The following is a 26,827-nucleotide window of genomic DNA, read 5'->3' as shown; positions in this document are numbered from 1 at the left end:
AGTGAAAGGGAAGGTAACCACTGGATAAGGGAGTACCTAAGCAACAGGACACAGCGAGTCACCGTGAGAGGTGAGGTCTCGGAGTGGCGGGGAGTCACCAGTGGAGTCCCACAGGGATCAGTCCTTGGACCTATACTGTTCCTGATGTATGTAAATGATCTCCCAGAGGGAATAGACTCGTTCCTCTCAATGTTTGCTGATGATACAAAAATTATGAGGAGGATTAAGACAGAGGAAGACAGTATGAGGCTACAAGATGACCTAAACAAACTGAAGGAATGGTCAAACAAATGGCTACTAAAATTCAACCCAAGTAAATGTAAGGTAATGAAACTAGGGAAAGGAAATAGGAGGCCAGACACTGGATACCGAATGGGAGATGAAGTCCTTCACGAAACAGAGAGAAAGATTTAGGAGTTGATATCACACCATACCTGTCTCCTGAAGCCCACATCAAAAGAATAACATCGGCGGCGTAAGCGAGGCTGGCTAACATCAGGACAGCCTTCAGGAACCTGTGTAAGGAATCTTTCAGAACCTTGTATACCACATATGTAAGACCAATCCTGGAGTATGCGGCCCCAACATGGAGCCCGTATCTTGTCAAGCACAAGAGGAAGCTGGAAAAAGTTCAGAGGTATGCCACTAGGCTAGTCCCAGAACTAAGAGGCATGAGTTATGAGGAAATGCTGCGTGAACTGCACCTCACGTCGCTGGAAGTCAGAAAAGCTCGGGGATACATGATCACCACATACAAAATTCTCAGGGGAATTGACAGGGTGGACAAGAATGGATTATTTAGCACAGGTGGTACACGAACAAGGGGACACAGGTGGAAGCTGAGTACCCAAATGAGCCACAGAGACGTTAGAGGGAACTTTTTCAGTGTCAGAGTAGTTAACAGATGGGATGCATTAGGCAGTGATGTGGTGGAGGCTGACTCCATACACAGTTTCAAATGTAGATATGATAGAGCCCAGTAGGCTCAGGAACCTGTACACCAGTTGATTGACGGTTGAGAGGCGGGACCAAGCTCAACCCCCCGCAAGCACAACTAGGTGAGTACAGAGAGTCTGGTACAGTGAGCCAGGTACAGTGAGCCAGGTAGTGAACCAGGTACAGAGCCAGGTACAGAGAGCCGGGAACAATAACATAGTCTCCCTCTAACCCTCGACAATAACGTGACCGTTTTCTCCGGCCTTCACCTTCACAAGGACGAGCGCGGTTGCCAAGTCTATGGAGGAGGCGCTCTTAGACCTTGGCACCCAGGACCCCTGACCCCGGCACCCAGGACCCCGACACCCAGGACCCTGACACCCAGGACCCCGGCACCCAGGACCCCGACACCCAGGACCCTGACACCCAGGACCCCGGCACCCAGGACCCCTGACCCCGGCACCCAGGACCCCGACACCCAGGACCCTGACACCCAGGACCCCGGCACCCAGGACCCCTGACCCCGGCACCCAGGACCCCTGACCCCGGCACCCAGGACCCCTGACCCAGGCACCCAGGACCCCTGACCCCGGCACCCAGGACCCCTGACCCCGGCACCCAGGACCCCTGACCCCGGCACCCAGGACCCCTGACCCCGGCACCCAGGACCCCTGACCCCGGCACCCAGGACCCCGACACCCAGGACCCTGACACCCAGGACCCCGGCACCCAGGACCCCTGACCCCGGCACCCAGGACCCCTGACCCCGGCACCCAGGACCCCGACACCCAGGACCCTGACACCCAGGACCCCGGCACCCAGGACCCCTGACCCCGGCACCCAGGACCCCGACACCCAGGACCCTGACACCCAGGACCCCGGCACCCAGGACCCCTGACCCCGGCACCCAGGACCCCTGACCCCGGCACCCAGGACCCCTGACCCCGGCACCCAGGGAGTCACCTGAACCAGGGAGTCACCTGAACCAGGGAGTCACCTGAACCAGGGAGTCACCTGAACCAGGGAGTCACCTGAACCAGGGAGTCACCTGAACCAGGGAGTCACCTGAACCACACAACCAGGCCAGGAACCAACAGATATATTAATGGTCAGTAAGAGCCTGCTGGAGGCGGCGACCTGCACGCACAACTTCCCGCCACTCAGGAAGCATATGGAGTCTTCCGTTGTATGTCTCACACACACCATTGTCGCCACCACCTCGGGGGAGCCACTCTTGTGTCAGGAGCAGTGATACACTCTCACTCTGGTCACTCTCCACCCCTATTCTCCCGTCTCATCTTACATAAACATGCAGGAAAGATTTGATTGTTGTCGCCGGAGGCGGCTAGATTATTGTACACCCCATACTCATCCTGTGAGCGGTAGCGCAAAAAACATTACAGAGGGCACAAAAGGTCTTTATCAGTCCTCATCTTAGATTATTACTTAAACAATTTCATCTATCCTTCACACTTTATAGTTACAATGTCAGCTAGTTACAGAGAAAGTGCTATTTCAAGAGCTACATATTTACAGTAAAGTCATCATACATTAATGGTAAGTCTTATCGCTAGTACATAATTGTTTGACCAATGAAGATAGTCATAGGAGAGCTTCTGTTTATTATTAGTCTTCACAATACACTACTTGTTTCTGAATCTCATATGTCGTTTATCTACTGGAAGCGAAATATGGATACAGTGCAAGGATTGCAGGTAATAAGATAGGTTGCCATATCATACAGCGTGAGCTTAGATTTATCTCTAAATGGCTCAATTTTACTACAATCCAAGATATAGTGTTCGAGTGTGTGTCCCTGTCTTTGTTTGCAACCCGTTCTCGCACTTGCTTACAGTCAATATTGGCTTATTTAATAAGTGCATATGTGACATACTAATTGATTGTGAATATTTTAGTTTACCTTGAAAAGCTTCATAGAAAACACCAACCTCACCTAACCTTCTTAGTAGGTTAAGATAAGCATCTTATTGCTTCTTATTTACAATTATTACTTAACCTATCATTGCTTTGTCCACACACTTTACACTTTACTTCATCTAGATCCCTATTCAAGCCGAACTGCCAGAGATACTTGTAGCCAAGTCTTATACGAGCTGTGACAACGTCTGTTAGTTTATTGACTTTGTTACTTGCCCCATACACATGTTTTTTAGGACAACCTGTCTTCGCACTTAATGCCTCGACACTGTCGACCCGTCGACGCCCGCTGCTCGATTTGCCTCTACAAATATTTGACCTGTCAGCCAAAGGAGAAACTCACAAACCCAAGCATTGTAACGTTCATTACGTTAACGTAAAAAACGCGACCTATTAGTTGGCTGCACAGGTTGCTACCGTCAAAATGTCCTGACTAGTGAACACTGGGTAGTGAACAACGGCCTGGACAGGTTGCTGGGTGGCCAGGGTTCGAAGGCTTCTGGTGAGGCAGTGGTCAACGAAATCTGGTTTCCACCGAAATATATGGGGATTGATTCCCGGCCAGGACGGAGACGTTTGGCCATGTTTCCTTTCACCTGATGCCTGTGTTGACCTAGCAGGAAACAAATACTCGGGAGTTCGTACATTGTTGTGAGCAGCACCGTGGTGAAGGTCAGTGGCTGGCCTGGGTGCCGCTCTACAACACTAACAGGCTTCCTGTCCCCGACAAAGAAACACTGTGGGTTGTCTGGTGGTGAGAAGCGACTAAGCGGACATCAAGCTAAAGTTTTGTACGAGTTTTTGCATGTTGGTGTTGGGGAGGACGCGCGCCTATAGCCTCTATGTTGCCTCCGTTCTCCACAGTAAGTAATGAACAGCAGTTCCAGCCAAACCTTTACCTGTCTTCACTGCAAGTCTCTTCAAGACTGCAGGTTCTCCTTCTTAAGCTTCGTCTCTATTCTTGAAATACATTACAATAATTTTGAAAATGTTCCTTGTAACCGACAATTATTAATTAAAGCTTTGCAGGATTTTTTAATCAATGTTATTATGGTATTGGTGATGGAAGGTTGTTACAATGTTGAGAGGTGTTCTCGTGTGGCAGCCGAGCTTAGCCTGGTAGAGGGTGTAGGTCACCAGACGACACCCGCCTGAGTCAACCTGTAAGATGGTCCACACAATGTTGGTGTGTGGCGCACCTTCCTCCACCTGGGTGATGGTGGACACACTAGAGTGTGATCAGCGGTGCTCCCCGTGTCTCATGCTCTCTTACACCACCTGGCCCAGTGTGACCCACGCTGCCTCGCTCCTCCCCGCGGGCGACGGGGGCTCTCAAGTGTTCCACCACCCCCCACACAGTGTTCCACCATCCCCCACACAGTGTTCCACCATCCCCCACACAGTGTTCCACCATCCCCCACACAGTGTTCCACCATCCCCCACACAGTGTTCCACCATCCCCCACACAGCTGTAACACCATAAAGGTGTTTAGTTTAATACTTCACATAAAACATAAGTCAGCCAGACGGGATATTTGAAGGGTCAGGTTGCCTGGCCTTAACAATTAAAAAGTCACATCACTAGTGTGTTAATTACAACAGGTCACATCGGGTGAAGTGACCTTGCCCTCTGCTAAGCCGATAATTGCAGACGATTAGTTGTTCCCATGAAACAAGCCGCTGTCTAGGGCCAGGGATAGGAAACCCCTATCTTACTGGGTAGGTGGAGTTAGCTCCCAGATCCCCCATAAATCCCCATGGAACTGTACATTCGACACAAGGATTGACAGCGAGCAGGACAGCGTGATAGATCACTTGTCGGGAGGCCGCAGCCAGACCGCTGTCAGGCCGGGTGGGGACTCTGTCAACTCTCCCCCCCCCCCCCCTCTCTCTATCAAACTTTGGCTGAGAGACTTTGGTGAGTTAAACTTTAAGGTGACAAATTTGGTGTGTTTCCAACTTAAGGTGTTGTGTGATTTTGAGGGGCAGTAGTGTCCTCAAATGCTTGTGTGGTGACTCACCTTGTGTATTATCTTGACATAGTCAACATAAAGTTTAACTGTTTGAATTATGACATTCACATGACTTGTTATATATTTTATTAACTTGTTGGTTTAAATTAACTTTAATTTTGTTCCCTAGATTTTTGTCAGTTGAGGCGAGTTAGTAGAGTCCTCTGAGTTTACCGGCTTGAAGATTCTTGCGTGTACAAGTACATGATTCCACTTGATACATGATATACATGATACATGCTAACATTTGATAACAGCTAGATGTACAGACAAGTTCCAGTCCTTGTCTTACTAACTTGAATGGATGGTGGCAGCAACTTTTCATCTTTAATCTTCCTTAGTCTAAAATTCTACTCTTTTACTTTCCTCCTTGACCTCCTCCTCCTCTCCCTCCCATTCTAAACTTTCCCTTTCCCCGGACCTCTCCTTCCTCACACCTCCCTACCTCCCTCACCCCATGAAAACACCTTAAGTTTTCATTCCTTTTCAGGCGTTTTCCCGATACGATACGCAATGTTCCACCATCCCCCACACAGTGTTCCACCATCCCCCACACAGTGTTCCACCAACTCTGGTCTAGAGAGTTCCACCAATGCTGCTGGCTACCCCCACACACCTGGGCCGGGCCAGGTGTGTGGGGGTAGCACATCTGGTCCATGACTTGAGGGTGACACCGGGGACGTGACGCGCACCTCACACCCCCACATGTTAATATGTGAGATGTTTCCGTGTGTGGCAGGTGGGGGCTGTGTGAGCCGACCTGCACTCCCCGTCCCTCCCCGCCCGTCCTCCCCCGTCCCCGCCCGTCCATCCCCCCCCCTCCCCGCCCGTCCTCTCCCATACGCTAAAAATACAAGTTTTGTCTAATCAGAAGCATTCAAACCCAAGCAACCCTCCCAACCTATCGAGGCTGATGTCTAGAAAACATTTGTAATTTTTACTTTATACGTCGTATATTTAACGGATTAGTCGATTCCGTTAAAATCGCGACGCATTAGGTGAGCAGACAAGGTCATAGTTATGATCGCTTGAACGTCCTCGCAATTATTTTATTTTTAGATGTATAGGTTAGGTTATTTGTGTTCATCCGGGTTACTGTAGCTTACTCAGCAAATAGTTGTAGTTTAGGTTGCAACACCCTCACCAGATCCATGTTTAATCCCATGCAGTTTCCGTGGCGTAGGGGTAAGATACTCGCCTGGCCTTTCGCGAGCGCTATGGCCTGAGTTCGTACCCTGGCCGGGGAGGATTTACTTGGCACCAATCCTTAACTGTAGCCTCTGTTCACCCAGCAGTGAACGGGTACCTGGTTGTTAAACGATTTAGCGGGTCGTATTCAAGGGAAAATTAGAATTAAGGACCTGCCCGAAACGCTATGAGTGCTGGTGGCTGTACAAGACTGTAACAACTCTTGTACATATAGATATATAACTGTAGGTGTGTGTATAAGCATAGGACATTATGGAGCGTGAGCCAGGCTTGAGGCCCCTCCCACACTCACCCAGTCTACGCTACTCATCTCGGGTTCTCTGAAAATAGAAGAGTTGTGTGTGGTAAATGGTCGGGATAAAGCCCGGGCTCTCCGTCACACAGATCACACGACGACACTGACTCAGCACTGTAGTATACTGCCTCAAAACATTAACACAAGGAAAATAATAATAATAATAATTTATTTAGGAACAGTAGATACATAGTTGCAGCGTTACAGTACAAATATTGTGTTAGATTTAAAGATAGAGGTAGTACATACAATACGTAAAGCCACGACGGGTATGCATAGCGTCTCGGACAATCAACCAAAAGTCACCCATGAAGTCACACTCTGCTTCATCGAGGTCGGTGGAAGATCAAAGGTCATCCACCGACTATAAACAAGTGCCGATGTACTGTGCGTGTCAGCGGCGGCCCAATAATGTCCCATGTACGCACCGTTTGCTACAAATAACTCCGGGTAAATAACAAGGCACATATATGGCAGGGAAGTGGTGTGGGGTCGGTCCGTCCAGGACCCGTCGTCACACTGTTGTGACTTACTGCCTACCTTGAGGTTACCTTGAGGTGCTTCCGGGGCTTAGTGTCCCCGCGGCCCGGTCGTCGACCAGGCCTCCTGGTTGCTGGACTGATCAACCAGTCTGTTAGACGCGGCTGCTCGCAGCCTGACGTATGAGTCACAGCCTGGTTGATCAGTGCCTCCTACACACTCTCTCCACTTTCAAGTATATCAATAAATATTAAACATCACTGACGACTCGAGGGATTATTGAGCCAGGCTCCACAGATGGCGGTCTTCCAGCCCACATATGCTGGCCAATCCCGGCACTGGAAGCGTTGTATAGGTGACCTGAGGACTCCCGACCAGCGGACACACAAGGGTGTCCCGCTGGTCCCACACCCTCCACACACCTCAAGGTAAACATGCAAAACTTCCACCACTGAGAAACAAGGCACTAAAAATAATAGCAAAAGTGTCCATCATATGACCAAACAATCCCAGGCCTCCTACACACTCTGACCACACAACACCTGACCACCACACTATAACCCCAGGCCACCAGGGCGAGGTATACAACCCTTAGCACCAGAGTGTACTGGGAGGCCACACACACCAAGGTGTACTGGGAGGCCACACACACCAAGGTGTACTGGGAGGCCACACACACCAAGGTGTACTGGGAGGCCACACACACCAAGGTGTACTGGGAGGCCACACACACCAAGGTGTACTGGGAGGCCACACACCAAGGTGTATTGGGAGGTCACACACCTCAAGGTGTACTGGGAGGCCACACACACACCAAGGTGTACTGGGAGGCCACCCACCCCAAGGTGTACTGGGAGGCCACACACTAAGGTGTACTGGGAGGCCACACACCAGGGTGTACTGGGAGGCCACACACCAAGGTGTACTGGGAGGCCACACCCCAAGGTGTACTGGGAGGCCACACACACCAAGGTGTACTGGGAGGCCACACCAAGGTGTTCTCACAGTAGGTGTACAAAAAGTGACCCAACACCGACTACGGGAAAGTGGGGTCTACCTCTATATGCTCCGCCTACTAACCTTGTTGTATCTATCGAGTTTTATTTCAACTTTCATGATTGGCAAGTTCCTTGTTACATCTGACCTTCAAGTTGTGAAGGAGGTGGCTTCCACAACTTCTTTCAGAACCTTCACTTATTGACTATCCGTACAAGGTACGAGTATTTCCTTACATCTCTTCGCCTGTGTCCACAATTTCCCACCATATCTAATTTAAAAAGCATTTAAAGAATGAATGATCAGGAGAAAACATCAAGCCATTACGATTATGTAGCACTGGGAAGGGGTCAGGATAAGGATTTGGGATGGGACGGGGGGGAAGGAATGGTGCCCAACCACTTGGACGGTCGGGGATTGAACGCCGACCTGCATGAAGCGAGACCGTCGCTCTACCGTCCAGCCAAAGTGGGTTTAAAGAGCCTTTCCTTGTACTCCTCGTCTATTCCCCCATTAATATCTTATATGCAGCGATCATATTCCCTTTGTTCCTTCTCGTCTCTAAGTTTTTTTTTTTTTTTTTTTTTTTTTATTTTTACATGCAAGCATGCGTAGAACGTACAAGAAAAACAGAACAAATATAACATAGAACAAAGTACAAAGCACACATATGTACAAGGACAAAGGAACAAATCAATAGAAGGCCAGCCAGAAGGGCTGACCACAAAAAAATGCATATACAAACAATACACAATTAGTAACACAGTGTAAAACAAACATAAGGGAAAACCCCAGGACAAAATGCACACAAAACAAGCCTGCTAACACCTCAAATACATACAGAGAGGCGAGAAACATACAAGAATAAGGACAATAACAATAAAGAAAACAGATCCGCCATAACAAACGGAAGGCAAAACAGAAAGAGCACACGCCAACAGCCTGAAGGGCACACAATATGAAAAACAAGTGCACACGACATCCATAACCGAACACACTAACGCATAGGATCCGCACACCCCCCCACGAGCCATACAAAAAAAAAAACCAAAACAAACCGGAGCACGCAGGAACCGGGAAACAATACCCTCCCCACCCACTCACATACACACCCCACAACCAGGCAACACAAAATACATAGAAATCACTTGCGAGGAACCTCGTAAGAAATGTACTTCTCCGGGAACTGCTCACGAGGATATTTCGACTTGTAAGCTTCCCAGACGAGATCTTCAAGGTCGGTAGGGTTTTTGATCCCCCGCGCTCGAGCGGGTATCATAAACTCGGGAACATCTATATCTGGCGGCATCGGCCAAAGCCTAAGGTCACTGACGCAAGTCGCATAACGAGGCTGGGGAGCGCCAACCACGCCCTTCGAGGAAGCAGATGACACCGGAGAAGCGGACGAGGGACGCCGAGCCTGCCACGCCTTCGCCATCGGAGCAGGTGTCGGACGCTGAGACGATAGCACTTCCACGGATACCGCAGGAGACACGGAAGGGACTGCAGGAAACGGAAGAGGCGGCAAGACCGCTGCCGAGGAAACGGGTAACGAGGAAGGGGCCACAGAACATCCAGAGCGAGCATCCTTTCTCAACATCACCACCAGGCCACCCCGCTCACCACCAACTACAGCAGGGGGAACCACCGCCCACGAAGAACCGGAGCCATCCGACGCAGGACCCTCGGACACCGGACCAGAGGTTGAGGCCGAAACGCCGGCACCGGCATCCTCAGGCAAGTGTACCTCCGCCACCACCGTAGTGTGCACCACATCCGGAGCCACGCCACCGTCAACGGAAGGACGACACTCGTCGAAGTCGCCAACATCAGCCCACACAGAAGAACGCCGGGAACGCTTAGGCTCGGGCCGCACATCATCAGACCCGGAGGCAGACTCAGCGACCCGCGCAGCACCAACCGAGCGAACCGACGCACGCCGCAGCACGGCAGCCTCCTCAACCACACGGGGCACCAGGCCAGGCACAGGAGGGAATTCCGGATCCACCTCAGCTCCCAGCACAGCCGGGACAGACGGCGAGGGTGCAGGGACCGGGACAGACACAGCAGAGGAAGAACTGGAAGACGAGGGGACCGAGCAAACGGCAGGCGGAAGAGGCTCAGGGACACCAGCTGGAGCACTAGGCGAGGACCCAACCTCCGGAGGAGATGCGGCAACAACAGGGGGCGCAACAGGCGGAGCAACAGCTGCTACAGAGGGCACCTCCTCAGCCGAAGAGACGTCCATACCCACCGAATCATCCCCCACAGGAAGGGGCGGGAAATCCTCCTCACTGAAGAGGTTCACTGGTGCAACAGGAGGCGCAGAACAGTCAGCAGCCTGATGGCCCAAAAGACCACAACGATAACACGTCCGCGGCTGACGGGCGTAAAACACCCGAACGTTGAACCCCATAAGGCGCACAGAGGACGGAATATCCGCCCGGAGTCTCATGCCCAGGGTGCGAATGTTAGACCTCACACCCTTAAGAGGACTAGAAGACACCACGTTCACTCTCACACTAACAACTGCGCCAAACCGCCCGAAATACCGCCGTAGCAGAGCCTCTGGAAACTCCAAGGGAGCCCCATGCACACTGATGTAAGTAAGTGCACCACTTCTATCCGAGAGGGTGACAGTGCCCGCACCATCCGGCAGGGGCAGTGTCCGCCCCTCGTATCGCCGGAGAAAATCGCGATACGCCGCCTCCTCTGCAAACTTCACAATGGCCCTACGGGCCGTTACCAACTCTACCCCATAAATCGCAAACACAGGGACAGAGAGCAGTTCACAAGCCAGGGCAATCTCCGGGTAACCAGCCCGCACAGAGAACTCTAGTCCCACAGACTGAGCCCGGACGACTGGGGGTAGAGGGACCCCCATCGTAACGCCACGTCAGCACAGGCGAGCAGACACACACCCGCCCCCAACCGGCCGAAACGGGCAAACAACCAAGTATTTCCTTACATCTCTTCGCCTGTGTCCACAATTTCCCACCATATCTAATTTAAAAAGCATTTAAAGAATGAATGATCAGGAGAAAACATCAAGCCATTACGATTATGTAGCACTGGGAAGGGGTCAGGATAAGGATTTGGGATGGGACGGGGGGGAAGGAATGGTGCCCAACCACTTGGACGGTCGGGGATTGAACGCCGACCTGCATGAAGCGAGACCGTCGCTCTACCGTCCAGCCAAAGTGGGTTTAAAGAGCCTTTCCTTGTACTCCTCGTCTATTCCCCCATTAATATCTTATATGCAGCGATCATATTCCCTTTGTTCCTTCTCGTCTCTAAGTTGTGGTTTCAGTTGCCTTAAGCTGTGCTCGTAGCTTCACACCATTCTAACACTGGTCTTGTTGAAACCTTGGAACAATTAGGCTTAGTTTTGTATTTCATGCGGTGGTACTCGAGGTGGTGGTGGTGCATCCTCCGGTAGTTACCTCACATGGGCGGTATATATAGTCTGGTAGCAACCAATGTTTACCAGGACCTTGCTTACCAATGTTACCTTTAGCGGTAACATTTAATGCTCTTCCGGCTTCTAACGTCCGGCCGATCATTGACGGCTTTATGTCACTTTATCTAATTGTTACCAATTGGTAACCACGTGCACCCCTTAGCACATGGAGAGCTAAGGGTGGCGAGACTCGTTACTTAGCCCTGGGCCAAAGGGCCCCTGGACTAGGGGCTTCACCAAAAATGTTCCCAGTTGAGGCCAGCATCTCCTAAGGCCGGCCCTGCTGCCAGTGTTAGGCTGTTGGAATTATTTCCACTCAGCAGTTTTCAATTTCCGGTTTCTATAGTTTCTTTCCGGGCATGATACATATTTTTGTATTGTCTCCTGTCTCTCTTTCCTATCTTCATTAATCACACTTCTGGAGGTTGAACTCTAACAGCCATTTGCCTCCACATTCCTGGAGATTGTAATGCTTTCCTGTAATTCTATGGCGTCTTACACAGTTTTCCCATTTCTCGTTAGATTTCCTTGATCTGTTAACACTGACATGTTCACCTTCACACTTTCGGCGGCGGCGGCGGCGGTGACGGAGGTGGTAGTGGTGGCAGCGGTAGATAGTGGTGGTGGAGGTGGAGGAGCAGCATTGATCGGCCAGGGCCGAGGGGTCGCCCAGTACCATGACTGACAATTCGCTCCTCAGAACTGGGGGTCAACGGCTCGGCTCCCACCACATCCATGAGGCATTTCCACAGTACTTATTTGCTCTACTATCATATATAGATATATCTATATCTGCATTTATGCAGATATGGGTTACATAGTGAGTTATGTAGTGGGATATCATGGGTTACAGATATGGGTTACATAGTGGGATATCATAGGTTACATAGTGTCAAGAGCTCCCTGATGCTAAAAACATGGTAAGAGTTATACAACCTGGCAGTCTCCAGAAACCACAGGAGGTGTGGAGGCTACTACTGAAGCCAGTCCAAGTCTAACATATAACCCCCAAGCACTCTGGCGTAGGTGAAGTGATTCATCAACCGGTCGCTCCAGCTTCACATTTTCTCCTTGATATACATCACTTTAACATGTTATCTTTGTGACAGTGAAGCTGGCGGCGGGTTGATGAACTACTTCACCCACACCACAGTGCTGGGGGTTATATGCAAGACTTGGACTGGCTTCAGGAGAAGCCTCCACACCTCGTGTGGACTGAGTGTTAGTTGATGCCCGAAACGCTTTGTGTAATAGTGGCTTTAGGCATTGTATGTACTAGCCCTATCTATAAATCCATCACTCTTTGTAAAATCTCTTGTATGTATGTACCTTACCTAAATAAACATTTGATTTTGATTTGATACGGGGTGATGAGATCAGTAGCCTCCACTGGCAAACTTTAGGTGCATTATGAGGACGTCAACAACACCAGAGTTAAGTGATTGCAAGGCTGCAGGTACCTCACTATAGTAGATCTGGAGGCTTTAATGACTAGACATTCAGTAATGTAGTGTGTCAGTTCCTGCTAGCTCAGGGTTGTGCAGGGCGTGCTCAGGGTGACACACGGAGTGCTCAGGGTTGTACAGGGAGTGCTCAGGGTGACACAGGGAGTGCTCAGGGTGACACAAGGAGTGCTCAGGGTGACACACGGAGTGCTCAGGGTGACACAGAGAGTGCTCAGGGTTGTACAGGGAGTGCTCAGGGTGACACAAGGAGTGCTCAGGGTGACACACGGAGTGCTCAGGGTGACACAGAGAGTGCTCAGGGTTGGGAGATTAGTTACCTGGAGCCATCAGACTCTCACCCATACTTACAATGTAAGCACTGGTCGCTACCAGGGTCTTTCATGTGGAAATGTAAGTAATTATTAAAAGAACACGCCGAACGTGGAAGACTAGTTAGGAGCATGTGTGTGTGTCACAGAACATTAGTCCTAAATACCACACACGATACCAATATCGGAGCAAAACGACGCGAGACGAAAAATGTCAAAGGAATCAGATTCACGAGGATATTATCGCGGAACAAATGACAAAGGAACAGTGTGAAAACAAGATTTGGGACCGTGGGGACACTGGGGACACTGTAGGGGGCGCGAGTGTTACCGAGACTGTGTAGTGCGGGTAATGACGTCCAGGTTTTATTCCATCAGCTGGCCATGAGTTAATGGTGTACGTGGCCAGTACATAACCTGGCCAGAGTCGCTTCCCACTTCCTGCTGCGCTGCCAGGAGCAGGAAGGCCACGGGGATCCGTCACACTGATACTACACAACTTGGTCTTCGCCAAAGGTAATAATCTACCCATACAACTATTGAAGATTGCGTTTTAAATGACAGGCTAGAAATACGAATATGGAATCCTTAGATAAGGGTGAGACAAAGGGGTTCTTCGGCAGTTGGGTGACCTGGGTCACCAGAGACAAGACCACTATGCCTGGAGACCCAGCACCACCCCAGGTCACCAGGGGTACAGCAGTAGGCCGGGACGGACGTGGCGGGACGCACGTACAGTGAAATAATTTTAGGGAGACTGGATACTCTGACGTGATGACGTCACCGTGCGGCCGAGTTGCATCACTCCGCTGCCGGGGCCCGCCTGGATGTCTCACCATACACTTCGTCTATTCTCTTGATTTTAACTTGTTATGCGACTCTTGACATGACTGCTGCTCTTAGTCTTACCAACACTAATGTAAGACCTGTCTCAGATTACACACTTTGGTTTCAGTCACAATTGGTAAGGAAAGACTAGGGAGGCCGTAGCTTCCTGTCTGCGACAACCCTTTTCGAATTTTTCGGAAAATTTCGCAGGCTACAGTGAAGGCGACGGTGGAGGCTACAGTGGAGGCGACGGTGGAGGCTACAGTGGAGGCGACGGTGGAGGCTACAGTGGAGGCGACGGTGGAGGCGACGGTGGAGGCGACGGTGGAGGCTACAGTGGAGGCGAGATCACATAATCATTATCTCTGGCAATTGAAGACAGTGGTAACTCCTTCCAGAAGACACCCCCGACCCCTCTCACTGACCAAAGTACCTGTACTCTTGTGGTCAGCAATGGGGAACCCACTGAGTGAAGTAGTGGAAGCCACCTCCATACACAACCCCAGACTCCACAACAGTACTGGAAGGCCAGACAAGTTAGAACTAACGCCTCAGAGACTGCCACTAGCTGGCACTATTAGGTAAGTCCCCAACGCTCTCCAACGTGACAAAAACTCATTCTTGGAATAGCAGTTGTTCTAGGTACCTGAGAGCGCCCACGTCTCTTATCAACGCCTTGGTGTCATTTCCTGCATCTCCCTCATGTCCGGAGATCAACCACTTGGGCTGGACGGTAGAGCGACAGTCTCGCTTTATGCAGGTCGGCGTTCAATCCCCGATCATCCAAGTGGTTGGGCACCATTCCTTCCAAGTCCTATATAGTCGTAATGGCTTCGTGCTTTCTCTTGATAGTTCCCTTCTCCTTCCCTCTCAGCAGTTTACCAGAAATCTTGTCCAAATGTCCCAAGTTTGCTTAGTGTAAGCAGTGCTTGTGTGTCAAGACTCTCCACACCCGTCCCTGCACGGCTCCCGTCTGCCTCCTACCAATCAAATTACGTGTAACTAACTCACCATTAATGTCAACTGATTAGCTTAGCCTTAGAGTTATTGTGGTTCATTATACCGAGTGCTGAGATTATACAACTTACACAATACGTTGTGTAACTTGACTGACAAGATTCTAACTTGCCAACCTACATGAATTTGGCGGTTCACTTCCTGAACCTATTATCTGTCTCTATATGTTTCCTCAACCACCCACAAGATGGGCACGGGGTCCACTACCACTAGTGGACACCGTGCTAGTGTCAGGTGTGTACACTGTGGGAGGTGTGTCGTGCTAGTGTCAGGTGTGTACACCGTGGGAGGTGAAGGTGACCCTGGGCTCCTCCTCAGTCATACTTTCTCGTTTGGTATGGTGTTAGGCCTAAGGCGTAGGAGCCGCGGGAGGGTTAAGGCGGCCACAATAGCGCACTGACCATCCAGCATGTCTGGTGTTATGCCTCAGGCCAATACCAGCCGCGGGGGGGGGGGGGGGGGGTTAAGGTCACCACAAGAACTGACCGACCATCCCTGCGGTATCCAGGACTAAGCTATACATTAGTCCACAACATAGTCCAGCAACTAAAGTTAATTCAGTTCATATGCACCGAGAAGTGGGGGTACACTTCTCTCCGTGTAACACCAACAGGAGCAACGGGTTCAGGCTCAACAAGTCACAATGTAGTACGAAAAACAGGAGTTTTTTTCACCCATAGAGTTTAAAAACCCATGGAACCGCCTACTCGCCAAGGCCATAAATGCCAAAATCATTGCCTCAATTCAAATCCAGCTCTATAAAATCATCAGGACAAATGAGGAGGGAGGACATTTGACAAGCCGCCGGCTTTCTGTTCTCGTCGAGGCCCTTGAATAAATATGTTGAACGACTGATTCGGAGACAGCATGCAGGCCATCTTGAATGGCGGGAAACAGCCCACCAATCATGGTTGTCCTTTTTCCTGGTCAACGAATGACCGAAGCAGTTAATTCACATTGTGTTGACGTATCGCCGGCCTGACGACTGTAACACCATAAATGAGTCTTTTAATATTTTACATAAAACGAGTCAAGTCACACTAGCTGGTGGCGCCAGGGTGTCGGTCCTTAGCACTATATAAAGTCACACCTTTCGAGACAATGTTCACAAGGTGAGCAGAGGTCAGGTCGTGTAGCGAGCGAGTAGATTATCCCAATAATATACTCGCTCCAAACGCATTAGTACTAAGAAGAGCTTTGCTTCACTCATTAGGCTAATGCGTTTAGAGCGAGTATATTATTGGGATAATCTACTCGCTACAATCGTGTACGGTGACCTCGCTTCTGCTAAGCTGTTAATTGCAGACGGCTGGCCATGTTGTTGCCATCAAACAAGCCGCTGTATAGGTGTGGTAGGAAGATAGCCAGAGGCTACCTAATGGTAGGTGGAATATAGCTCCCGGTTCCCCAATAAATACCGGTGGAACTGTACATTTGAGACATTGAGCAGTACAACAGATTCGCTACTCCAGAGAGGTTACAGCAGCCCCAGACTGGCCGCCCCAGGCCGGGTGGTGGACTGTCTTCAGTCACCCATCCCCCCCCCCCCCTCCTGTACCAAACCTAGTCTCAGAGACTGTAGTGAGTGCACTGAAAGGTTGTCATATATTATGTGTTTTTCAACTTATGTGTTGTGTGATGTTCAGGGGCAGTCAGTCGTGGTTGCTCTCAATTCCTTGTATGGTGACTCAAATTGTGTATTAATGGTGACATTCGAATATCAGGTGACATGGTTGAATTATGATACACACATGAGGGAATATACAATGGCATATATATAATTTACTTTTTAAATTGCCTTTGTGATCCTTAGATCTTGGATCTCCTATGATATAATAAAAGCTAGAGTAGAGAGCACTCTGAATTGTAGATGCTTACTGTTGGTAGTGTGTTAACATTAGTTAATACTGTTGTGTAGACAAGTTCCGGTTCTTGTCTTAACAATATAGGCCCTTCCTGGCACCACGACCAGGGTTGTGACCTTCACCAGGCCTGACTATTGCAAGCAGTGTACCATTGTCCTGGGTGTAGCACTGTCCACACACACCCTTGACGTGCAGTGAAGCACGTAACTGTCCACACACCCTTGACGTGCAGTGAAGCACGTAACTGTCCACACACACCCTTGACGTGCAGTGAAGCACGTAACTGTCCACACACACCCTTGACGTGCAGTGAAGCACGTAACTGTCCACACACACCCTTGACGTGCAGTGAAGCACGTAACTGTCCACACACACCCTTGACGTGCAGTGAAGCACGTAACTGTCCACACACACCCTTGACGTGCAGTGAAGCACGTAACTGTCCACACACACCCTTGACGTGCAGTGAAGCACGTAACTGTCCACACACACCCTTGACGTGCAGTGAAGCACGTAACTGTCCACACACACCCTTGACGTGCAGTGAAGCACGTAACTGTCCACACACACCCTTGACGTGCAGTGAAGCACGTAACTGTCCACACACACCCTTGACGTGCAGTGAAGCACGTAACTGTCCACACACACCCTTGACGTGCAGTGAAGCACGTAACTGTCCACACACCCTTGACGTGCAGTGAAGCACGTACTGTCCACACCCAGACTGGCCAAACAGACACGAGGAACCACTGTCCAGGCCAAACAGACACGAGGAACCACTGTCCAGGCCAAACAGACACGAGGAACCACTGTCCAGGCCAAACAGACACGAGGAACCACTGTCCAGGCCAAACAGACACGAGGAACCACTGTCCCGGCCAAACAGACACGAGGAACCACTGTCCCGGCCAGACACGTGAGCTATTGGCCTAGATGGGTGAAGCCAGAGAAAAGTGTCGAGGTGAGACCTGGTGCTTGTAAGGAGTGCGCTGCTTATCACGATACCAGACTGTTATACGTCAGTGGTGTTGGTCGCCACAACCTGGTCCCTCCTCCACTCCAGCGACCAGCTCCTGGCTACCATTATACACATGTATACAGGACAGCCACAGGTGGCGTATTTATATTGGTCGCCACAACCTGGTTGCCGACACCCTTCCGTATATACCGTAAAATACTACATAACAACATACAAATCACAAGTCTTATGTTGTATCAAAGTTATGTGATGGAAAAAAAAGTCTGTTGTAAACCAAATAATTGCATCCTCCTGCGTGAAACGTTTATAACAAGGAGGAAAACTTGTGCAGACTGAGACAGGCAGACGTGACGAGGCCTGGCACGGGGACCGGAAGCCCCCGCCCCCACCCCCACCTTCCCACAACCCAAACAACAGAAAAAGTTGTTTTCCTTGTTGAGAGCAGGTTGTAAAACGTGTTAACTCACCCGCCGCACTAACAACAATCATACTGGGGTTGTTACAATCACCCGCTCACTAACAACAATCATACTGGGGGTTGTTACAATCACCCGCCGCACTAACAACAATCATACTGGGGTTGTTACAATCACCCGCTCACTAACAACAATCATACTGGGGTTGTCACAATCACCCGCCGCACTAACAACAATCATACTGGGGTTGTTACAATCACCCGCTCACTAACAACAATCATACTGGGGGTTGTTACAATCACCCGCCGCACTAACAACAATCATACTGGGGTTGTTACAATCACCCGCTCACTAACAACAATCATACTGGGGGTTGTTACAATCACCCGCCACACTAACAACAATCATACTGGGGTTGTCACAATCACCCGCCGCACTAACAACAATCATACTGAGGTTGTTACAATCACCCGCCGCACTAACAACAATCATACTGGGGTTGTCACAATCACCCGCCGCACTAACAACAATCATACTGGGGTTGTCACAATCACCCGCCGCACTAACAACAATCATACTGGGGTTGTTACAATCACCCGCCGCACTAACAACAATCATACTGGGGTTGTCACAATCACCCGCCGCACTAACAACAATCATACTGGGGTTGTCACAATCACCCGCCGCACTAACAACAATCATACTGGGGTTGTCACAATCACCCGCCGCACTAACAACAATCATACTGGGGTTGTTACAATCACCCGCCGCACTAACAACAATCATACTGGGGTTGTTACAATCACCCGCCGCACTAACAACAATCATACTGGGGTTGTCACAATCACCCGCCGCACTAACAACAATCATACTGGGGTTGTTACAATCACCCGCCGCACTAACAACAATCATACTGGGGTTGTTACAATCACCCGCCGCACTAACAACAATCATACTGGGGTTGTCACAATCACCCGCCGCACTAACAACAATCATACTGGGGGTTGTTACAATCACCCGCCGCACTAACAACAATCATACTGGGGTTGTTACAATCACCCGCCGCACTAACAACAATCATACTGAGGTTGTCACAATCACCCGCCGCACTAACAACAATCATACTGGGGTTGTCACAATCACCCGCCGCACTAACAACAATCATACTGGGGTTGTAACAATCACCCGCCGCACTAACAACAATCATACTGAGGTTGTCACAATCACCCGCCGCACTAACAACAATCATACTGAGGTTGTCACAATCACACGCTCACTAACAACAATCATACTGGGGGTTGTCACAATCACCCGCCGCACTAACAACAATCATACTGGGGTTGTTACAATCACCCGCCGCACTAACAACAATCATACTGAGGTTGTCACAATCACCCGCCGCACTAACAACAATCATACTGGGGTTGTCACAATCACCCGCCGCACTAACAACAATCATACTGGGGTTGTTACAATCACCCGCCGCACTAACAACAATCATACTGAGGTTGTCACAATCACCCGCCGCACTAACAACAATCATACTGGGGTTGTCACAATCACCCGCCGCACTAACAACAATCATACTGGGGTTGTTACAATCACCCGCCGCACTAACAACAATCATACTGAGGTTGTCACAATCACCCGCCGCACTAACAACAATCATACTGGGGTTGTTACAATCACACGCCGCACTAACAACAATCATACTGAGGTTGTCACAATCACCCGCCGCACTAACAACAATCATACTGAGGTTGTCACAATCACCCGCCGCACTAACAACAATCATACTGGGGTTGTTACAATCACCCGCCGCACTAACAACAATCATACTGGGGTTGTCACAATCACCCGCCGCACTAACAACAATCATACTGGGGGTTGTTACAATCACCCGCCGCACTAACAACAATCATACTGAGGTTGTCACAATCACCCGCCGCACTAACAACAATCATACTGGGGGTTGTCACAATCACCCGCCGCACTAACAACAATCATACTGGGGTTGTTACAATCACACGCTCACTAACAACAATCATACTGAGGTTGTCACAATCACACGCTCACTAACAACAATCATACTGGGGGTTGTCACAATCACCCGCCACACTAACAACAATCATACTGGGGTTGTTACAATCACCCGCCGCACTAACAACAATCATACTGAGGTTGTCACAATCACCCGCCACACTAACAACAATCATACTGGGGTTGTCACAATCACACGCTCACTAACAACAATCATTAAAAGCATAATACGGTTATAGGTCAATTTGCCTTTAAATCACTACCTGTCCTCACACTTAATGCCTTACACTCTGGACGCTATGGACCACTGTCAACACGTGGCTGGTCGAGTGTCATTAAAGGCTTAGTAAAAGCCACGCCATATAATACCTTAAGCATTAAATCATAGACATTTTAATTTAGGCATTAACTTGCAGCCATTTATTACCTAAAGTAATAATGAACCAAGCTGCAGAAATTAATAATTCATAATGTCACAAGTAATTATCAAGAGTAAGTTTGGGAGGCTGTAATATTGTGGTGTCATATGGCCTTCTTCCCTCACTGTGGGTCGTTCACCATACTGTAGTTATGAGAAGCCTAATGTGAGGGATGGTGGCGGGTGTTGTATAGTAACCAGAGCTTCCATGTGATATTATCCCGCCTTGTGTATACATGTCTGGTAGTTGGTGTGTCACGCCTTCACTCCCGCAGGTGCCTCACACTCCCCTTTACCTCTCTACATATTTATATTATATACACACACACACATTACTGCTATATTGTTAGCGTCTCAACATTACATATAGTGTTACAATTGTCACAGTTCTACATAAAAGTCAAAGCAAAGTTTTAGGGGAATAATGCCACTCTTCTATACTTTGGAGCCATAAGCCATTAGAAAATATCACTTACTATCCAGGGACAAAAATAGTGTTGCACAGTATAATAATTTTAGGATTTTTCCATCCGTATAACTGTATATCAACCTAAACCTGAGTAGCATTCCACAGGAGCTTGATGTAGTGTACATTGTAAGGTCTTCTCAAGATTGTAAGTAACTATATCTAGCAAATATAATCTTTACTCTCTGCAATATTATTAATATTTTGTCTCACAACGTGACTACCCTGTGTGATCTGTCACTATTGTCTCACAACGTCACTACCCTGTGTGATCTGTCACCATTGTCTCACAACGTCACTACCCTGTGTGATCTGTCACTATTGTCTCACAACGTCACTACCCTGTGTGATCTGTCACTATTGTCTCACAACGTCACTACCCTGTGTGATCTGTCACCATTGTCTCACAACGTCACTACCCTGTGTGATCTGTCACTATTGTCTCACAACGTCACTACCCTGTGTGATCTGTCACCATTGTCTCACAACGTCACTACCCTGTGTGATCTGTCACCATTGTCTCCCAACGTGACTACCCTGTGTGATCTGTCACCATTGTCTCACAACGTCACTACCCTGTGTGATCTGTCACCATTGTCTCCCAACGTGACTACCCTGTGTGATCTGTCACCATTGTCTCCCAACGTCACTACCCTGTGTGATCTGTCACCATTGTCTCCCAACGTCACTACCCTGTGTGATCTGTCACCATTGTCTCACAACGTCACTACCCTGGCCTGTGATCTGTCACCATTGTCTCCCAACGTCACTACCCTGGCCTGTGATCTGTCACCATTGTCTCCCAACGTCACTACCCTGTGTGATCTGTCACCATTGTCTCCCAACGTCACTACCCTGTGTGATCTGTCACCATTGTCTCACAACGTCACTACCCTGGCCTGTGATCTGTCACCATTGTCTCCCAACGTCACTACCCTGTGTGATCTGTCACCATTGTCTCCCAACGTCACTACCCTGGCCTGTGATCTGTCACTATTGTCTCACAACGTGACTACCCTGGCCTGTGATCTGTCACCATTGTCTCCCAACGTCACTACCCTGGCCTGTGATCTGTCACTATTGTCTCACAACGTGACTACCCTGGCCTGTGGTAAACCCCCATTAGGTGCACTTAACAAGAAGGACCATTAGTTGTATCCAGTGTAGGAGTGTGGGGAAGGTAAACCTGTAGTAAAGACATTAGGTACCAGGGGAGCGCGCAGGCGGGCGCCGTAACGAGAGGGTAGGCTGGCCGGGTGGCGCCAAATCTCTGACAATATTCCAGGTTATGACAGCTGACAAATGTACAGGGTAATGTAAGCATTTTTAGTGTTGATTCTTATATTTTGTGAGACAGGATGAGCGCAACCGCCATGCTACACCTCCCATCCACTAACTATCCTCACCCAAGCTCGCCTTAATCATCAACAGTTCCCCTTCTATCCTTGCCACAAGTCTCCCATCCATCTATTGTGACGTGTAGTGTGGGTGAGGTTTGACTCCTTGACCTCAACCCACGAGCTCCCCTACACCCGCACGGCCCGTAGGAGGACCCATGACCACACATGGGTCCACCACCGGGGCACCAGTCCACCCCCCCGTCCACAGGACGTCACCCTGCGGGCACCAGTCCACCCCCCGTCCAGAGGGTGTGTTAGAGTGCGTCCATCCCGCCAAGGGACAACTGCCCACCTTTGAACACCAGCCCCGGCCGGCTGGCCTGGCCGCCTCTGCCATTAACACACTCCCTCCAGCCAATGTTAAGATTTTATCAGCATTAATAAATGGGTTCTTTTGGGAGAGTTAAGAGTAAGAGGGAGAGGAAGGTGAGACAGTGAGTGAAGAGTAGGAGCAAGGAAGACAGTGAGAAGGGGGCAGGAATAGAGATAGTGAGAGAGGGGGGGCAGGGGGAGAGAGAGACTGTGAGAGATGGGTAATAAGGAGATAGACGGTGAGAGAGGGGGGGGTGAAGGAAAGAGAAGGGGGTGAGGGAGACAGTAAGAGAGGGGGAGAGGGAGGGATAAGAGCCAGGAAGGGTGGGCAGGTAAGAGCCTGTGGAAGGAGGGTACCTGCATGGTTCAAGATTAAAGATAGACACCAAGTGTCCACGAGCAGGCGCACACCCACCTCCATACATACACACACCTTACCTTGAGTCGTGTGTAAACCGCTTTTCATTCATAAACAGCTGGGGGTTTGACGGGTGCATGGAATCACTTTTGGATCTTTGTTTGGAGGACGGGCTGCATTTATAGCATTGTAGTTCGAACAAAATTCGTCAGTGAAGCACTTGTTCCGGAAGTGTTCGAACGAAATCAGTTGTGAGTCGTGTGCAAACCGTTTTTCATTCATAAACAGCTGGGGGTTTGGCGGGTGGATGGAATCACTTTTGGGTCTTTGTTTTGAGGACGGGCTGGGATGGAATGGACTTGAGTCAAGGACGGGTTGGATTACGGGGGAAGTGAAGTCTAGCTCTTTATGCCCCGCCTACTAGCCTTGTTGTTCCTCTTGTGTTATAAATTAACTAATTCTTTGTAGTCTGACCTTAAAATTTTGGATGGTGGTGACTTCCAAAATTTCTTTCCAGTCATTCCACTTGTTGACCGCCCGTACAGGGTACGAGTCAACCCTTACATTTATTTCACTCATTTCCGCTTCCGGCTTCTACTTATGGCCTCTCGTTCTATTTTCTCTAAGTATAAAGAGGGTATACTTGTCGACCTTGTCACTTCCCTCCAGTATCTTGCATGCTGCGATCATGAACCCTAGATGTTTCTTCTCTCCTCCAGGATAGTGAGCCAAGTTGGAGACAAGTAGGTCAAGAACAATTCTGGTTTTATGTTTCACGAGGTGCACATCCCAGGCCGGTGTTCCATATTCCAATATTGGTTTAACCAAGGCTGTATAGATGGCTTTTATTGGGTTCTGGTTTAGGCTTCTAAGCTAGAAAGTGCCTGAGAAACTGTTAACAATCTTTATTCTAAAACATTATTTCTGTCATTACCTGATGTGTAGTTGCCAGCGTGGCACAAGAGGTGCGAACAGCAGACTGCAGGTGTAGCCGGGAGGGAAGCAGCCAATGACTGTGGTGGCAGTCCTGCATCACACACGAGTATCAGCTGCTGAAGAACCAAACTCTTCGCTCCAGTGTACACACGTAAAGTTTATGTGGTCAGGTGTGATATCTGGAGGCACCATCAGCTGTGTGATGTGTAATCTGCATGTAACTGAGATGACTACCTTCACAAGGTGTCCAAGGTGAAGCAGTCTGCTGTACCCTGCAGCTGCTTCCCTTCACTCCACACCACTCTCGTCTACATAACACATATCCACTCCTAATGTTGAGAAGGTAGAAGCTTGTAGAAGCATGGGGTTAGCCTCATACTTTTTGGATGGGATGATGGAGAACTGCTACCTCCCAGGTATACCTGTTTACTGCTAGGTGAACAGAGGCATCAGCTTAAATAAACTATGCCCATTTGTTTCTGCCTCGGCAGGGAATCACACCCGGGCCCTTAGGACTACGACCCCCGAGCGCTGTCCACTCGGTCGCGAGGACCTCTGCATGTGTGTGTTTAATTACCTAAGTGTAGTTACAGGATGAGAGCTACGCTCGTGGTGTCCCGTCTTCCCAGCACTCTTTGTCGTATAACGCTTTGACACTACTGACAGTCTTGGCCTCCACCACCTTCTCACTTTGCTTGTTCCAGCCGTCTACCACTCTGTTTGGAAAAGAAAATGTTCTAATATTATTTTCGGCACCTCTGTTTTCTTGGCTTGAATCTGTGTCCTCTTGTTCGTGAAGCTGCTGGTTTCAGGAATTCTGCTTCGTCAATTTCGTCTATTCCTGTTAGTATTTTCTAAGTGGTGATCATATCACCTCTTTCTTCTATCTTCTAGTTTTGGCATTTTTAACGCCTCTCTCCTCGTAACTCTTGTTTTTCAGATCCGGAAGCCATTTTGTAGCATGCCTTTCCACCTTTTCCAGTTTATTAATGTGCTTCTTGAGATTTAGGAACCATACAGCTGATGCATATTCTAATTTTGGTCTTACAAAAGTCATGAACAGTTTCTTTAGTATTTCACCAATCATATAATTATAAGCAAATCTAAACTTGGAAAGCGACACACACGCTCTTCTCACAATGTTCTTTATGTGTTCCTCTGGCGACAGTTTACTGTCCAAAACCATCCCCAGGTCTCCTTCTTTATTACAGTTCTGTAATTCATTTCCACATAATTTGTAAGTTGTGTGTGGTCTATTTTATCGGATTCCACATCCCATAACACGGCATTTATTCACATTGAATTCCATCTGCCACTTGACGCTCCAAGCACTTATTTTATCAAGATCAATTTGAAGGGCATTACAATCGTCTGCGCCTCCTATCTTCCCCAGTATCTTAGCATCATCGACAAACATGTTCATATAATTCTGTATTCCTTCTAGTAGATGGTTTATGTAGACGATGAACATTACTGGTGCAAGAACTGAACCCTGTGGTACTCCGCTAGTAACACTCCTCCAGTCAGATACATTGTCTCTGATTACTGCCATCATCTGTCTGTCCGTTTGAAAGTTTTTCATCCATGTCAGAAGTCTCTCTGTCACCCCTCCAGCATGTTTCAGTTTCCAGAACAGCCTCTTGTGTGGGATTCTGTCAAAAGCCTTTTTTAGGTCCAGATAGACTCAGTCAACCCAGCCACCTCTTTCCTGTGTTATCTCTGTGGCTCTATCATAAAAACTAAGTAGACTTGTTACACAGAATCTTCCTGTTCGAAAACCAGACTGTTTGTCCATTATTGTCATTACTCTCTAGGTGTTCAACCCATTTGGCTTTAACTATTGTTTCTAGTGTCATTCACGTACATTGTGTGTGTGTGTACTCACCTAGTTGTGTTTGCGGGGGTTGAGCTCTGGCTCTTTGGTCCCGCCTCTCAACTGTCAATCAACTGGTGTACAGGTTCCTGAGCCTACTGGGCTCTATCATATCTACATTTGAAACTGTGTATGGAGTCAGCCTCCACCACAACACTACTTAATGCATTCCACCTGTTAACTACTCTGACATTTAAAAAATTCTTTCTAACGTCTCTGTGGCTCATCTGGGTACTAAGTTTCCACCTGTGTCCCCTTCGTGTTTCACCCGCGCTAAAGAGTTTGTCTTTGTCCACCCTGTCAATTCCCCTGAGAATTTTGTAGGTGGTTATCATGTCTCCCCTTACTCTTCTGTTTTCCAGGGTTGTGAGGTTCAGCTCCCTTAACCTTTCCTCGTAACTCATTCCTCTCAGCTTCGGGACCAGTCTGGTAGCATACCTCTGAATCTTCTCTAACTTCCTCTTGTGTTTAACTAGGTATGGACTCCAGGATGGAGCTGCATACTCCAGTGTGTGTGTGCGTGTGTGTGTGTGTGTGTGTGTGTGTATTTACTATTTGTATTTACTATTTGTATTTTTTGAACCCCGCCTTTCTGACTAATTTATTTTTACTCTATTATGTCTACTACATATATTTCTCTTACACACGCACACATACGCGTGGTTGGTGCACGGGCGCTGGTGGCTAAGTGGACAGCACGCTGGATACGTAGTCCTGTGGTCCGGGGTTCGATTCCTGGAGCCGGCGGAAACAGATGGGCAGTTTCTTTCACCCTGTTGCCCCTGTTACCTAGCAGTAAATAGCTACCTGGTAGTTAGA

At 49.0% G+C, this 26,827-nt stretch overlaps 1 protein-coding gene across 1 annotated transcript in view; it reads left to right on the top strand.

Annotated features, from left to right (window-relative positions):
* The window catches only part of Hex-A (Hexokinase A), a 100,676-nt gene that overhangs the window by 7,023 nt on the left and 66,826 nt on the right, over window positions 1-26,827 (top strand). The gene's annotated exons all lie outside the window — the stretch shown is intronic.

Source organism: Procambarus clarkii, chromosome 89 (genome assembly GCF_040958095.1).
Source record: "Procambarus clarkii isolate CNS0578487 chromosome 89, FALCON_Pclarkii_2.0, whole genome shotgun sequence".
Lineage (NCBI taxonomy): Eukaryota > Metazoa > Arthropoda > Malacostraca > Decapoda > Cambaridae > Procambarus > Procambarus clarkii.
This window is presented reverse-complemented; position numbering and strand designations above follow the sequence as displayed.